Source organism: Notamacropus eugenii, chromosome 1, assembly GCF_028372415.1.
Source record: "Notamacropus eugenii isolate mMacEug1 chromosome 1, mMacEug1.pri_v2, whole genome shotgun sequence".
Lineage (NCBI taxonomy): Eukaryota > Metazoa > Chordata > Mammalia > Diprotodontia > Macropodidae > Notamacropus > Notamacropus eugenii.
Genome location: NC_092872.1, coordinates 535,796,201 through 535,809,645, shown reverse-complemented (window position 1 = coordinate 535,809,645; position 13,445 = coordinate 535,796,201). Strand labels below are relative to the sequence as shown.

The 13,445-nt window shown below is 37.7% G+C and overlaps 1 long non-coding RNA gene across 1 annotated transcript; it reads right to left on the bottom strand.

Moving 5' to 3' along the window:
* Nucleotides 1–632: 632 nt before the first annotated feature.
* Nucleotides 633–12,979, bottom strand: LOC140527328 (uncharacterized). Its single transcript, XR_011974767.1, has 2 exons — nt 12,892–12,979; nt 633–735 (listed from the first exon to the last, which is right to left on the bottom strand). It is a non-coding gene; the product is annotated as an uncharacterized lncRNA (long non-coding RNA).
* Between the last annotated feature and the right edge of the window lie 466 nt (nt 12,980–13,445).

Genomic DNA, 13,445 nt, shown 5'->3' with positions numbered 1-13,445 from the left:
ATGTTTAGCCGCTCAGCTAAACACAGATCCTTGAGAGGTTATATGCAGTGTGCTTTGTAGTAGCTATTATTATCTGGCCTTTTAACTTTCAACTTGATTAAAACAGTTGTGCCTATGAAAATGGCCTGAAACAGGATCTCCACATCTTTCTTTCAATGTGCCTTGTCTTAAATTTCTCTAGTATGCCCTATGCTGCCTAGAATCACCCTGACTCTGCACTCAATAGCCATTCAATCCTTGACCGATCCATATCCTCAATCTCAATAGCATTCCTCACTTTATTTATCAATACCAGTTCATTCTTGGCATTGCTTGGAAGCTATTTCTCAAAAAGTTATTAAAAGGCTGCTTCCAAGATGGATTCAAGGGCAAAATCTCCCGGGGCCTCTAGCAGAGTTCTGTGGACCAGCTGGTGAATAGCAGTCTGGGGATGCTTCTGGTTGCCATAAGGCTGCGCTTTACTTCCTTACCAAATTAGCTCCATCTCATGATATTCACAGATCCCCCACCCCCACCCCAATGTCCTAAAAAAAGAACTGAGGGTCTGTCTGTTCACTGAGAGAGGAGCTACCAAATCATTTGGGAAATAGTGCAGAGTTGAGTGAACAGGAAACATTGACAGGATTAATCAGTTAACTTTCAATGGAATTAATCTTTAATCCTTTCCTTCAGCCAGATGTGTTGTCTTGTCTGGGCCAAATATGGGCATTGCTATCCCAACCTCTTATCTTCTTCCTAAGTAGCAAAAGAAAAAAACATCCATTACTCTGTTTTCCCTATGTAATTCTGGACTTTTAAAACTTTGTTGCCTCCCCCAATCCAGCACACAACATTTTATTGCTCTCTAGCTGGTACTCATTTTCTGTTTTGCAGAGGACAGACTCTTCCATGACTTTGTGCCATTTGACATGGAATAAAGGATGTCATTAAATAAAAGTATGAGTGAGGATTGGCGGGAGAATGAGCCAGTCATATAGCAAGAGTTAGGGATAAGGAACAGGCAAACCATGTACTCTATCAATACACTTCTAATGACAAGAAAAAAGAAGAGGAAAGGCTCCAGTATGTTGGGTGCACTCCTTGTGGTGATCTTATGGACTGGGGAAGTACAGGACAGGCAGACATGAGTGGGTTGAAACATCCATCTTTGGAATTCATGCACATAGATGAGATCACAAAGATATGCCATTCAAAAATACCCAAATCCATCTTTTTTTTGTGGATAAATTCATGGGATAGCTACCTTTTGGGTTAAGAAGGGAGAGAACCATATTGTTATTATTGTTCATTTTAATTTAGTAACTGTTAACCCTGAGTCCTGAGGTCATCATAATTATCCCACATCAAACGAAGGAGATGTAGGGTAACAGAATGCCTGTGCATTGTTTTAGGGGGGTTGGGAAAAGGTACTTAAGTAAACAGTTTATCTGAAGTCAGCTAGGCTGTTAGATGTAGGTGTGGCATATCTGAAAACAGAACTGGCTACAGCTTGTCTTGGTAAAAATCAAATGCTTATTGAGGGCATTTAAAACTAAATCAATATGTTGACAAAGAATTGGAAACTAAAGGGATGCCTCTCAATTACAGAGTAGCTGAACAAATTACAATATATGGATATGTGTAGTACTGTGCCATGAGAAATGATGAAGGGGATACTTGCAGAGAGAACTGGGAAGACTTGTATGAGTTGATACAGAGTGATATGACTAAAACCAGAAGAGCAGTTTAAATAATAACAGTAATATTGTCAATATTGAACTCCAATCAATGTCATCACCAATCACAGTTTCATAGGACTTCCAATGAAACATACCACCTACATCCTGAGAGAGAAGGCAAACTGCAGAAATGGACATATTTTGGAGACACAACCAATGAAGGAATTTGTTTTGCATGACTGTATTTATTACAAGAGTTTTGTTTTTCTTTTTATAACAGGGGAGGAGGAAAGATAGAAACTAAATATTTTGTGAATCAAAAAAATTAAATTAAAATTTGAAAATAAAGTGATTTGTAAGCCACAAAGCCCACTAATTACAACATGTTTAAAGAAAACTGAAATCAAATTTTGGGCAACCGGTGGAGAGATCGGTAAGTCCAGATTACTGAGCCAGCAGGCAGCACATTTAAGGCATTTGGTCCATGTAGAAGGCTGATTCCTAGAATACCATATTGTTGATCTCATCAGTCAGTCTGAAAGGATGGGTTTAAACTTGTGTTATAAAAGCAAAGAACTCTTGGATTTTATCAGATCAAAACAGGAAGAAAATCACATGGATATGAAATCCTAGAAAAGAAAGCCTGCTTACATCAGCTTGTTGCCCTGACCCTCCTAGAGCTGAATTCTGAAAGGATTTAAGAATGATGAGTTAATTCATCTGGCCATTTGACATTCCTCCTGCTTGGGCCATTTGACTCCTCATTTCCCTTCCAGCAGAGGAAGGAAAAGAGATCCCTTTCACCATCAGAGAGCTTCCTGGTACAATGGCATGAGTCAGAAGACCTGGTTTCATGTCCCAGTTCTACCTTTTACAATAAAACCAACATTTGTTAAGTGTAAGGCACTATGACAGGCCCTGGGAGAAACAAAATGTTCTCAAGTTGCCTAGAGAAGGAATGTGACAATGTGTGTATGTGGAGGTGGGGAGGGGGAAGGGGATAGGTGTGCTCTTAATTATAGTAAAGATAGTAAAGGGGAGAGGCAATTCAAAAAACATTTATTAATTGCCAACTGGAGTTTCCAAAACAAAATGTAAAATATTCCATGCCTTCAGATTGTACATTCCATAGCTTTAAGAAACTTGAGGAGATCAATTACTCTCATCTGAGGTGCTCTGGGCTGCTTTCATTGAGTGTCATAGAATCATACATTCTCATTTAGAATTTCTAGTCCAACCAACCCCTTCATTTGATAGATAAGAAAACAGACTTAGGGAATTTGAGTGAGTTCCCTAAAGTCACAGGGAGAGGAAATAGGAGAGCTACGGTTTGTTTGTTTCTTTGCTTTTAAGTCAGGTCCTGTGACTCCAAATCCATCCCTCCTCCCCCTGTAGCACCTGCAGAACACTGCCTACAGGCTCCTCAGCTGGGCCTTGAAGGAAAAAAATTATTTCCAGAGGCCAGCTATATAAACTCTCTGAATCTCTGTTACCTCATGTGTAAAATGGGGGTAGTTATTGTTAATACTTATCCACACAGAAAATACATACCCAGAATTCTTAAGAGGAAAGCTTTTTTAAAAATGAAAGCATTACAGTCAAGATTGGAAGGAAGGAAGGAAGGAAATTTGCAGCAAGGTTCTCTAATAAAGGCCTCATTTCTCAAACATATAGGGAACTGAGTCAAATTTATCAAAATAAGACCCAGTCACCAATTGATAAATGGTCAAAGGGTATATGAATGGGCAGTTTTCAGAAGAAGAAATCAAAGCTATCTATAGTCATATAAAAAAGGTTCTAAATTACAACTGATTAGAGAAATGTAAATTAAAACAACTGAGTACTATTTCATAGATATCGGATTGGCTAATACGACGGAAAAGGAAAATGACAAATGTTGGAGGGGATGTGGGAAAGTTGGGACACTAATGTTCTATTGGTGGAGTTGTAAACTGATCTAACCATTCTGTAGAGCAATTTGGAACTGTGCCCAAAGGGCTATAAAACTATGCATACCCTTTCACCCAGCAGTACCACTACTAGGTTTGTATTCCAAAGAGATCAAAAAAAAGGGAAAAGGATTTATATGTCCAAAAATATTTATAGCAGTTCTTTTTATGGTGGCAAAGAATTGGAAATTGAGGGGATGCATGCCCATCAGTTGGGAAAAGGCTGAACAAGTTGTGATATACGATTGTGTGAAATATTTTTGTGCTATAAGAAAGGATGAGAGGGTTGATTTCAGAGAAAACCTGGGAAGAACTGTATGAATTGATACAAAGTGAAATGAACAAAACCCACACAGTTAACAGCAATATCTTATAGACAATTAAGTGTGAAAGACTTAGCTACTCTGATCACTACAATGATCCAAGATAATTCCAAAGGACTCATGATAAAAAATGTTATTCGCCTCCAGAGAGAGAACTGATGAATTCTGAGTACAGAATTTTCCTGGATGTTGGGGTTTTTTTTGTAACATGGCTAATATGGAAATATTTTGCATGAGTTTATATGTATAATTTATATCATATCTCTTGCCTTTTCAGTGAGTAGGAAGGGGCTGCAGAGAGAGAGAACTCAAAAACAATTTTTAAATGAATGTTAAAAATTAAAAACCCACAATTTATTAAAGGGGAAAATAAAGTAACTAGGGAGATCCTTAGTGCCTAGAAAAGACTTTTTTTTAATGAATGCATTATAAAATTTCATTTGTTTATGGTGTTAGTCCTTCTAGCCTCTGGAGTCTAGAGATGACTATTAAAGGCTTTAATATTCTAGAATGAGCAACATTTGTGTGAATGAATGTCAGAAAGTCAACGGTCAAATTGAGAATTGTAAGAGAAACATTAAACAAGTATAACGTAGGCAAGACTTAGCATTCCACACAAGGCAGGGGCTAAAGTGGAAGAATCAATGAACTCCTCTGTTTACACAGGGTTTAGACAGGGCTGGAGAAAGCATTATCACTCTTGTGATTGGTACAGGAAGGATGTGTGTTTCCAGGCAAAGATTGCATTTTAGGAGAAAGGTCAAAGTTGGAAGCAGAAAGATTCCTGTTAAACTTGTTAAACACACAGTTACATCTTGTTTGGCTTTCACTTTTTAGTTGTCTGTCAAGGGTATTTTGCATGGGATTCCTGTATCCTTGACTAGATTCTACATTCCTTGGAAAAGATCCCTGAGGATAAGTGGATAAAGTGTGGGACTTGGAGTCAGGAAGACCTATCTGTATTTGAAATCTGCCTCAGATATTTACTCGCCGTGTGACTCTGAGCAAGTCACTTTACCTCTGTTTGCCTTAGTTTCTTCATCTGTAAAATGGGGATAACCATAGCACCTCCCTCTCAGAGCTGTTGTAAGGATCAAATAAGATACCACATGTGAAGTGTGTTGTAAATCTTAGAATGCTATCTAAATGTTAGCTATTGTTATTATTGTCAGTGTGTGTGTGTGTGTGTGTGTGTGTATGTGTGTGTATTTCTGTGCATGTGGTCAGAAACTGCCTTATGTTCTTATATTCCCCTGAGCACCAAGTAGACAGATAGGCAGCTTTATTATCAAAGAATACTTTTTGATTACCAGTTGAAAGAAATATCAAAGAAGTTTCCCACAGAAAATCAAACTCTAGGCAATCCAAAGAGTTGAGGAGGCTGTCTGATGAAAAAGATAGCTGGATTTGAAGTCAGTACTCAAGTTCAAATCCTGGCTTAGCCACTACTACCTGTACAACTTTGGACAATCTCTCTAGGCTTCAGTGACCTCATGTATAAAATAAGGGGGTTATGCTAAAAAATTTTTAAGGTTCCTTCCTTTCTTAAGGCCATAAACTTAAAATGAGCTAGCATAGTGTTCCCTGGCAACAGGTACCTGGGAATCTCCACTTATGGAAATCTTTTAAAAGCATATGTTTTCCTTTTCTGGGGTTGGCAGATGTCACTATGGGATGCACTAAATAATATTCAAGGATTGTGGAAAGAAAGAACAAGGATACATGGTTTCATATGCCAAGGGACATCCTAGAAAAATCAAACTACTCACCTACAACTGCCTCCTTGATGAAACCTCCCAGGGAGCAGAGCACTCATTTTAGGATCCAGCTTTAGGCCTCTGTCCTCTGTCTTTGCCCCAGAACCTTCTCCAGGGCTCCAGAGGCTATTCCAGGATCAAACCCATTTCGAATTGCCACCTCCTGCCTCCTCTGAAGACTCCCTTGAGTCTGTACCTTTGCCTGCTCCTGCCTCCTCTGAATTGGGTCTCCTGGGCCTCATAGGACATATGACCATCTACTATGAGGTTAGAAATAAAATGAGGACCTCAACTAATCTAATAATCTACCCCCTTCAATGGCCTTCTTTCCAGCCACTGATAATATGCCTGTACTGCATTACTCAGAGGATAACGTACTCTTACTCCAATATAAATTTTGAGGGGAGAGGGTTCTAGCATACCAACTGGAACACTGAACTAAAACTAATCATATTACATTTAGGGATAAGGGATAGGCACTAGACCTTGGTATATATTTCCTTGGTATAGAAAACTCCCAGGTACGGAAACTCCCTCTACCATTGCAGTGACTTCTCTGCAATTTCTAATCTTAGAGAGTAGCTTAGAGCATTGAGAGATTGCTGGGGTCCCACAGTCAGTCTGTGTCAGAGGTAGAATTTGGAGCCAAGTCTTCTTGCTTTAAGGTCAGTTCTCTATTTACTTTATTTACTATAAAACAATATATATGTATATGTATATATATGTATGTATGCATATATATGTACATGTGTGAATACCCCTTAAATTTTCAGTCTGACACTTGATTTCCAACAATTAACTTCACAAGTTCAAGATAAAAGAACAGTAGCTAGATAGCAATTTATCTGAGAATTTAGTAGACTGCAAGCTCAATACAATTCAACAATGTGAGAAGGCGGCCAAAAAGCTTCATTAAAAGACTTCATTAAAAAGGCTTCATTAAAAGGGACATAGTGTTCAGAACTAGGAAAGTGAGAGTCCCTTGTCTTCCTCAATCACATTTGGAGTGTTTCTTGGTGTCATATTTGGGGAAGAATACTTTAAACTATACAGAGGAGTGCAACTGGGATGGTGAATGGCTTAGAAATTATATCATCATTGGAGAAAACCATGAGACCCTTCATTTGGTCCATTATAAACTGGACTTGTTTAACCATACCTAGACCCTCACTGCTCCTCAATAACCCTTTTTCTCACACCTAGGTATGTTCAGTCTGGAAAACAGAAGACTTTGGGAGAAGGGGCATGACAGTTAAATTTAAATATCTGAAGGACTTCCATGTGGAAAAGTTATTCTGCCTGTCCCCAGAGAATAGAACAAGGAGCAATATCTGGAAGTTTCCAAGAAGCAGAATTAAGCTTGTTATAAGGAAAACATTCTAACAATTAGAGCTATTCTAAAGTGGAATGGGCCATTTTCAGAGAGAATGACTTCCGCTTCACTAGAGATCTTCAGACAAAGGCTAGATGATCCAGTGAACAAGCTACCTGCTATGTGCCAGACACTGTGCTAAGAACTGAGGACACAAAGAAAAGTGATTGCTGGACATGCTATAAACAGGATCCTTGTTCAGACACAAAGTATCTAGCATTTTAGGTCTTTTTCAGTTCTGAAGTCGTGATTTTGTGGTTGTCTTCCTCACCATCCATTCTTGCCTCACTGCCTTGCAATCTCCCTTTTAATCCCCATCATTCTCCTGGAACTGCTCTCTCAAAAGTCACCAAGTGGTTACCAATGGCCACATGCAATGGTCTCTTTTCAGTCTTCACTGTTTTTGACCTCATCCCAGAATTTTACACTATCTACCACTTCCTCCTTCTAGATCAGAGGTTTTGGAACCCCCAGATCTATGAATATTTTTTTTAAAAAATAGTGTTATAACTATAATCTTGTGCATTTTGTTTTATGCATTTGAAAATATTATTCTAAGAAATTCCCTGGATTTTTAAAGCTCCATATATCACAAAAATAGCTAAGAACCTCTGAGCTAGTATGTAATGCTGTCCCCTCTGGTTTAGATTGTAGAGTCAGGAAATAACTAGATAAGATAGAAGATCATCATCTGAGCCTTGTAAACATTCTTGAACAAATGTAATATTAATGAATTCAGACAGTCAGCTGGAGATCATAGAAAACCAAGTCCAAGCTAACAAAAGTTAAATTATGAAGAGATCATATGGGATCATATATTTAGAGCTAGATGGGATCTTAGAGGCCTTGGAATCCAAATGAGGAAACTGAGGCATGGAAAGTTTAAATGACTTGCCCAGGATTACACAACTAGTAAGGGGCTGAAGGGTTTTTGAACATATGTATTTCTGATTCCAAGTCCAGAGCTCTATACATTAAAAATGCACTGAAGATTTACCAAAATAGTGGATGAGTATTTGCTTTAAACAAGTTGTTTCCTCTTGCTTTATGTTTGTTTGTTTTATAGAATCTTAAGACACTCACTTCTTTTTATAAACATTTCTATAAACTCAGCATCTTATCTCAGCAGCAGATCTCCTGGGATCCAGAGCTCACAGAAGGTCGATATTTTGTCACTGGAAATTCAACCAGAAAAACAAAGCCCTCAGTTGTTTTTTCTTTTCTTTTGGAGGCAGGGGGGAATTGTAGTGGTTGTATCATTTCTTGGCTGGCTCTGGCTCTGATTATAACTGTCACCAGTTTCAAAAGTTGTGATTATAGGTGCCAAAATAACCCCAAAGCTGCTGGTGGTAGCACTTTCAAGCTACCCGATACCATTCTTTTCCCCTCAAAATTTAGGAACATACTTCTCCCTCTACCTATTGACCAGTAGAAAATGAAGATGGGCTAATTAGTGTGGAATTGTTTCCATTAAAAGCTTAATGGAATTACAACCAGCTAAATTAACAGTAGAGGGAAAACAACCACAGTTAAATTGCATTCCACTGTTTTCAATTAAATAGGAAGTCATGGGTGCGGCCATCCCCAGCATTACAAATTAGGAATCTTTGCCAAAGCTGAACCCCTTTGTTTCTAAGGCAATATATCAACAGTTCAATGTAGTATTTGTATACTGAGTATGTTGCGTGTTTTTTCGAATAGAGCTAAAGCTCTTGCAAAACACAGGTGAGACGTAAGAAGGCAAAGTTGGAATGACAGCAGAGTACAAGAGAAGTATTTTCTTTCCTCCATAGTTTGCATTTCTAATGCAATGAGGATTCTTCTCCATCAGGTTCTCCTCCTCACCCTCTGTGAGAAAGCTGAACAACCACACTAGACACTTTGGCTCTTCAGTCAATCAATAAATAAGCATGTATGAAATCCGTAGATGGGGTCTAGGCAGGAGGTATGAAGTTCAGATAAAACATTTTCCCTGCCCTCATAAAGTTTACCACTGGTGGTAGTTTGGAGATCACTACGGTTTGCGGACAACCTAACTAAGATATCAATATTTTCTGTAATTTATTGGAAAGTGTAGGAAGAGTGAGGGGCTGTAATTTTGAGATCTGACCCAAATATGCACTAAATACATGACCTTGGGCAAGTTACCTCTCTGAAACTCAGTTTTCTCAACTGTAAAATAGAGACCATAATTTCATTGAAAGACAGATCTAGGTTTCAGTCCTTCCTCTGACATATTGGCTATGTAATCCTGGACAAGTCATTTAACCTTTAAGTGCAACTCTCACACAATTCTTAAGAAAATAATTTAGAGGCTAGTTGCCAATCTGCAGTAGTATAAGAAGTTTCCTATATCAATGAAATCATAGGTATAGTTTTTTTAAAAAAATCAAAATACTTGCACTGCCTTACTCCAATGGATCATCCTCAGTCCTTCATTCTCAAAAAGAACTAATGACATCAGAAGGGTGATTTCTTGACTTGTACAAGACTTGGATACTTGTACAAGACTTGGATTTAAGTAAGGCATGCTTCCAAAAAGTCATCAGTCTCTCTCTTCTCTCCAGAGTCATTCAGAGTCCAGTGGCAAGACATAGGTCATAATGACTGGAGACAGTTCCCACTCCAAGGGATGCTGTGAGGCTCAAGGAGAATATATGAGAAAGGCTTATTAAACCCTGATGTGCTAGAGAAATGTGATATTTCACATGAAGTGGCTCATAACACTATTACTACCCACCCTCCTTCCCTTTCTCTAAGTTCACTTTATAGTGCTCCAAAAGTCTCAGTGCAGTTTTAAGCTTCAAATGACATGGTTTGGATCCTAATCCCAGTATGCCCAGAACTATGTTAGGTACCAGGGATGCAAAGGCAAGCATGAAATGGTCCTTACCCTAAAGGATGACAGCAACATATCTGCTATGGGAGGTAAACTATGAAGACCTTGACAAGAGCCTCAAGCTAAATCATTACACTCCATGAGAGGTGATCATTTCAAAGCAAAATGAGAACAGATCTGAAAGGGGAAAATATGTTTGAAAATACTGCTTGAGATGAAAAAATAAAAATAAAATGAGCCCAAGACCATAATCAAATAACCCAGATGCCTTAGGCCAGTATATCATGAATATATGCTTCAAGAAGTGAATCAGAAGGTGTTAGATGCAGAAAGCAGAAAACATCACCCAAACCAGGAAAACAACTACATTGCAACAGAAGAGGAATGACTGGTGACCAGTCTGGGAATTGTTTCTGAGTCATCTGTCAATGTGCAGTCTTACCACTAATTGGTTAAAGTAAGATGGAAATCATAACCAATGAGAAGAAAGGATAAAGATAAGAAAACATTGTATGCAATTATAAGCATTTTAACTCAATTTGTTAAATGAGCTGTTGACTCCAGAAAATGACAAATGGAGAAAGATAAAGTCATCCCCTGAGACACTGACTCCATCCTGTTACTAAAATGATATTCCTAAAGCATAGTTCTGACCAGACCACTCCACTGCTCAATACACTCCAATGATTTCTTATTATCTCTAGATCAAATAGAAACTCTCATGTTTGGGCTTTTAAAGCCCCTCACAGCCTGGCTCCTCCCTTCACCATGGGAGATGCACAGGCTGCTTCCCATGCCAGATGGGGACTTCCTCTTCACAAGCTGCCTCTTAGAATCCCTAACTTCCTTTAAAGCTCAGTGTATACACTTCCTTCTAAGAGGCCTTTAATCATCCTGCCATTTGCTGGTGAATCCTTCCACCCAATAAATATAACAGTATATATTTTTTTAAAACAGGGGGGATTTAGTGGCACAGTAGATCGAGAGTTAGACCAAGAGTCAGAAAGACTCAACTTCTTTGATTTCTAATTTGGCCTCAAACAATTACCAGCTGTGTGATAAAATTAAAGAAAAATAAAACTTTACTGATATTTTGTTTTTATATCAACAAATCTCTGTCCCTCTCCCTTCAAGACAGCTATCTGTTATACAAAGAATAAAAAAAGAGGGGAAAAACAGTTCAGAAAATCAACTGGCATATCCAGGAAGTCTGATAAATATAAAATATAAATTCTATAAATTTATATAATATGTATACATAATTAATTATATAAATTAATAAAAAATAATATATAATATAAAAATAAAATATAAAAATAAATCTGATAAATTTCCTGTCCCACATCCATAGTCCCCTCACCCTCCCGAGGAAGTAAGAGGAACTACCTCAGCACATTTCTACTCTAAGACTAGGCTTGGTCACTATAATTTTGCAACATTCACATTTGATTGTTTTGTTCTTCTTGTTGCTCTTTTCATTTTTGTAGCAATTATGCATATTTCATATATTAATTTATAGTAATTTTTCATTGTTGTAATAATTGTGTATATTACTTTCCAGGTTCCACTTACTCTATTTTGCATCAGGTCATATTAGTCTTCCCATACTTTTCTGTATTCATCATTTTCATCATTTCTTATAAGACAGTAATATATTCCATCATATTCCTGTACCATAACTTATTTAGCTATTCCCCAGTCAATGAGTAGTCATTCTTAACTGCCACAAATGTTATTATACATATTTTAAAGCATATTTAAACTTTTCTATCACTAACCCCTTTAAGGTATATGTCTAGCAACAGAATCTCTGGGCCAAAGGGTATTTTAGTCAATATCTTTGTAAAATTTCAAATTGTTTTCCAGAATGATTGGACTGATTCACAATTTCTAAGGTGATGAAATGTTTCAAGGTCCTTAGAGATTAATTTTAAAGATGTAGCAAAGATTCTTCTCCACTCCCCCATAAAAAAACCCATGACAAAAAGTTGATCAAGAAGAACATCAACAACTTCCATCTTTTACACCTATTGAATGAACTAAAACTTTATTAAGCAAAACATAGTGCTAACAGCTGGGCATATAACTAAGAAAGTAAAATCATCTCTTCTTTCATAAAGCTCACATTGCAATGGGGGAGACAACACATGTAGGAGGTTTTAGTTGCAAATCAGATGGAAATGCCCAGTGGCCTTTGGGACATATCATCAAAGCAGATGGCAATGCATATTCTTTAATATCATTTTCATTGATAAAACCTTATTTATCTCTGATGTTGGACCAAATACTTTGGTGGTGAGAACTTTTTAAATTGGCTCTTCAATTGGTTGGTTGTTGTCCTTCATCCTCAAAAAGAACCAAAATGATATCACTCTGTTAGGGTCAAGGTATAGTGTATCTACCTGTGGCTGATCAGACCAATACTAGCTCAGAAGGTTCTACCACAGGTAGGGCACATATAGTCCATGTCAACATTGGGAATGGAGATGTATCTAAATTTGTGCATCTCACATTTCTTTTGGGCTATTGTAATTCTGCTACATCCATAGAGTACAGGTCATTATTTGATACAAGTATGCCATGCTGGATGGTCCTGTCACAGTGTCTCCCATTCCAAAGTTCTTCAGTGAGATCTTAAGAGTGTCCTGGCACTGCTTCTTCTGAACTCCATGTGAGTACTCGCTTTGTGTAAGTTCTCCATAAAATAGTCTTTAAGACAAACATACTTTTGGCATTCAAACAATGTAACCAGCCCACTGGAGTTGTATGCTTTGCAGTAGAATTTGAATGATTGGCCATTCAACTCAAGAAAGGATGCAGTGGTTAATGGGGAGATGGGGACCGCAGGTGCAAGGGACCTGCAGGGATGGTTGACAGGTTGAATCTCCAAAAGGGCTGCTCTCCTGGACAATAGTTATTGGACACAGGTCTGTAGCAGAGTTGGTAGTTTGAGTAGTGCTGCTATTTCCTTACATCCCCCATGATGGGCTTACCTGCCTGATGATGGCAGTTGGTCAGTGGCTTGTGTTGGTAGTGGCAGAGGTGGTGGTTTCTTTTTTCTCTGGGGTTGCTCCCCTTGATGAACTTGAATTTAAAAATACATATAAAAAAAGAAATAAACAGACTTTTATAACTCATTTTCTTCCACATTTTCTTTACAGTAATACAGTTCACTGAAAGTCATAAAGAACCTAAGATCCTGCTTGCCTATTACTTGCTTATTACACACATAAAAAAGCATTTGATTTAGTAGAGTGAAAAACAGCCTTAATCGTACAAGATCCAGCAATGAACACAAGGCCTGAAAAGACTTTGTTCAATGATCCACTGAGCATCAGCATCAAGTGAGGCACAAAACAAGCTGTGCTCACTGAAGGTATTCATCCATATCGTAGAAACTTTTTGACCAAAATAGATGAGATCTGTTTAAATTAAATTAGAGATCAATTCAAAGATATATTAAAAATAACTAAGAAATTTTTAAAATCATATATATATATCAGTGTTAAAAAAATTGATCCTATGCTTATTTGAATGGATGAATAAA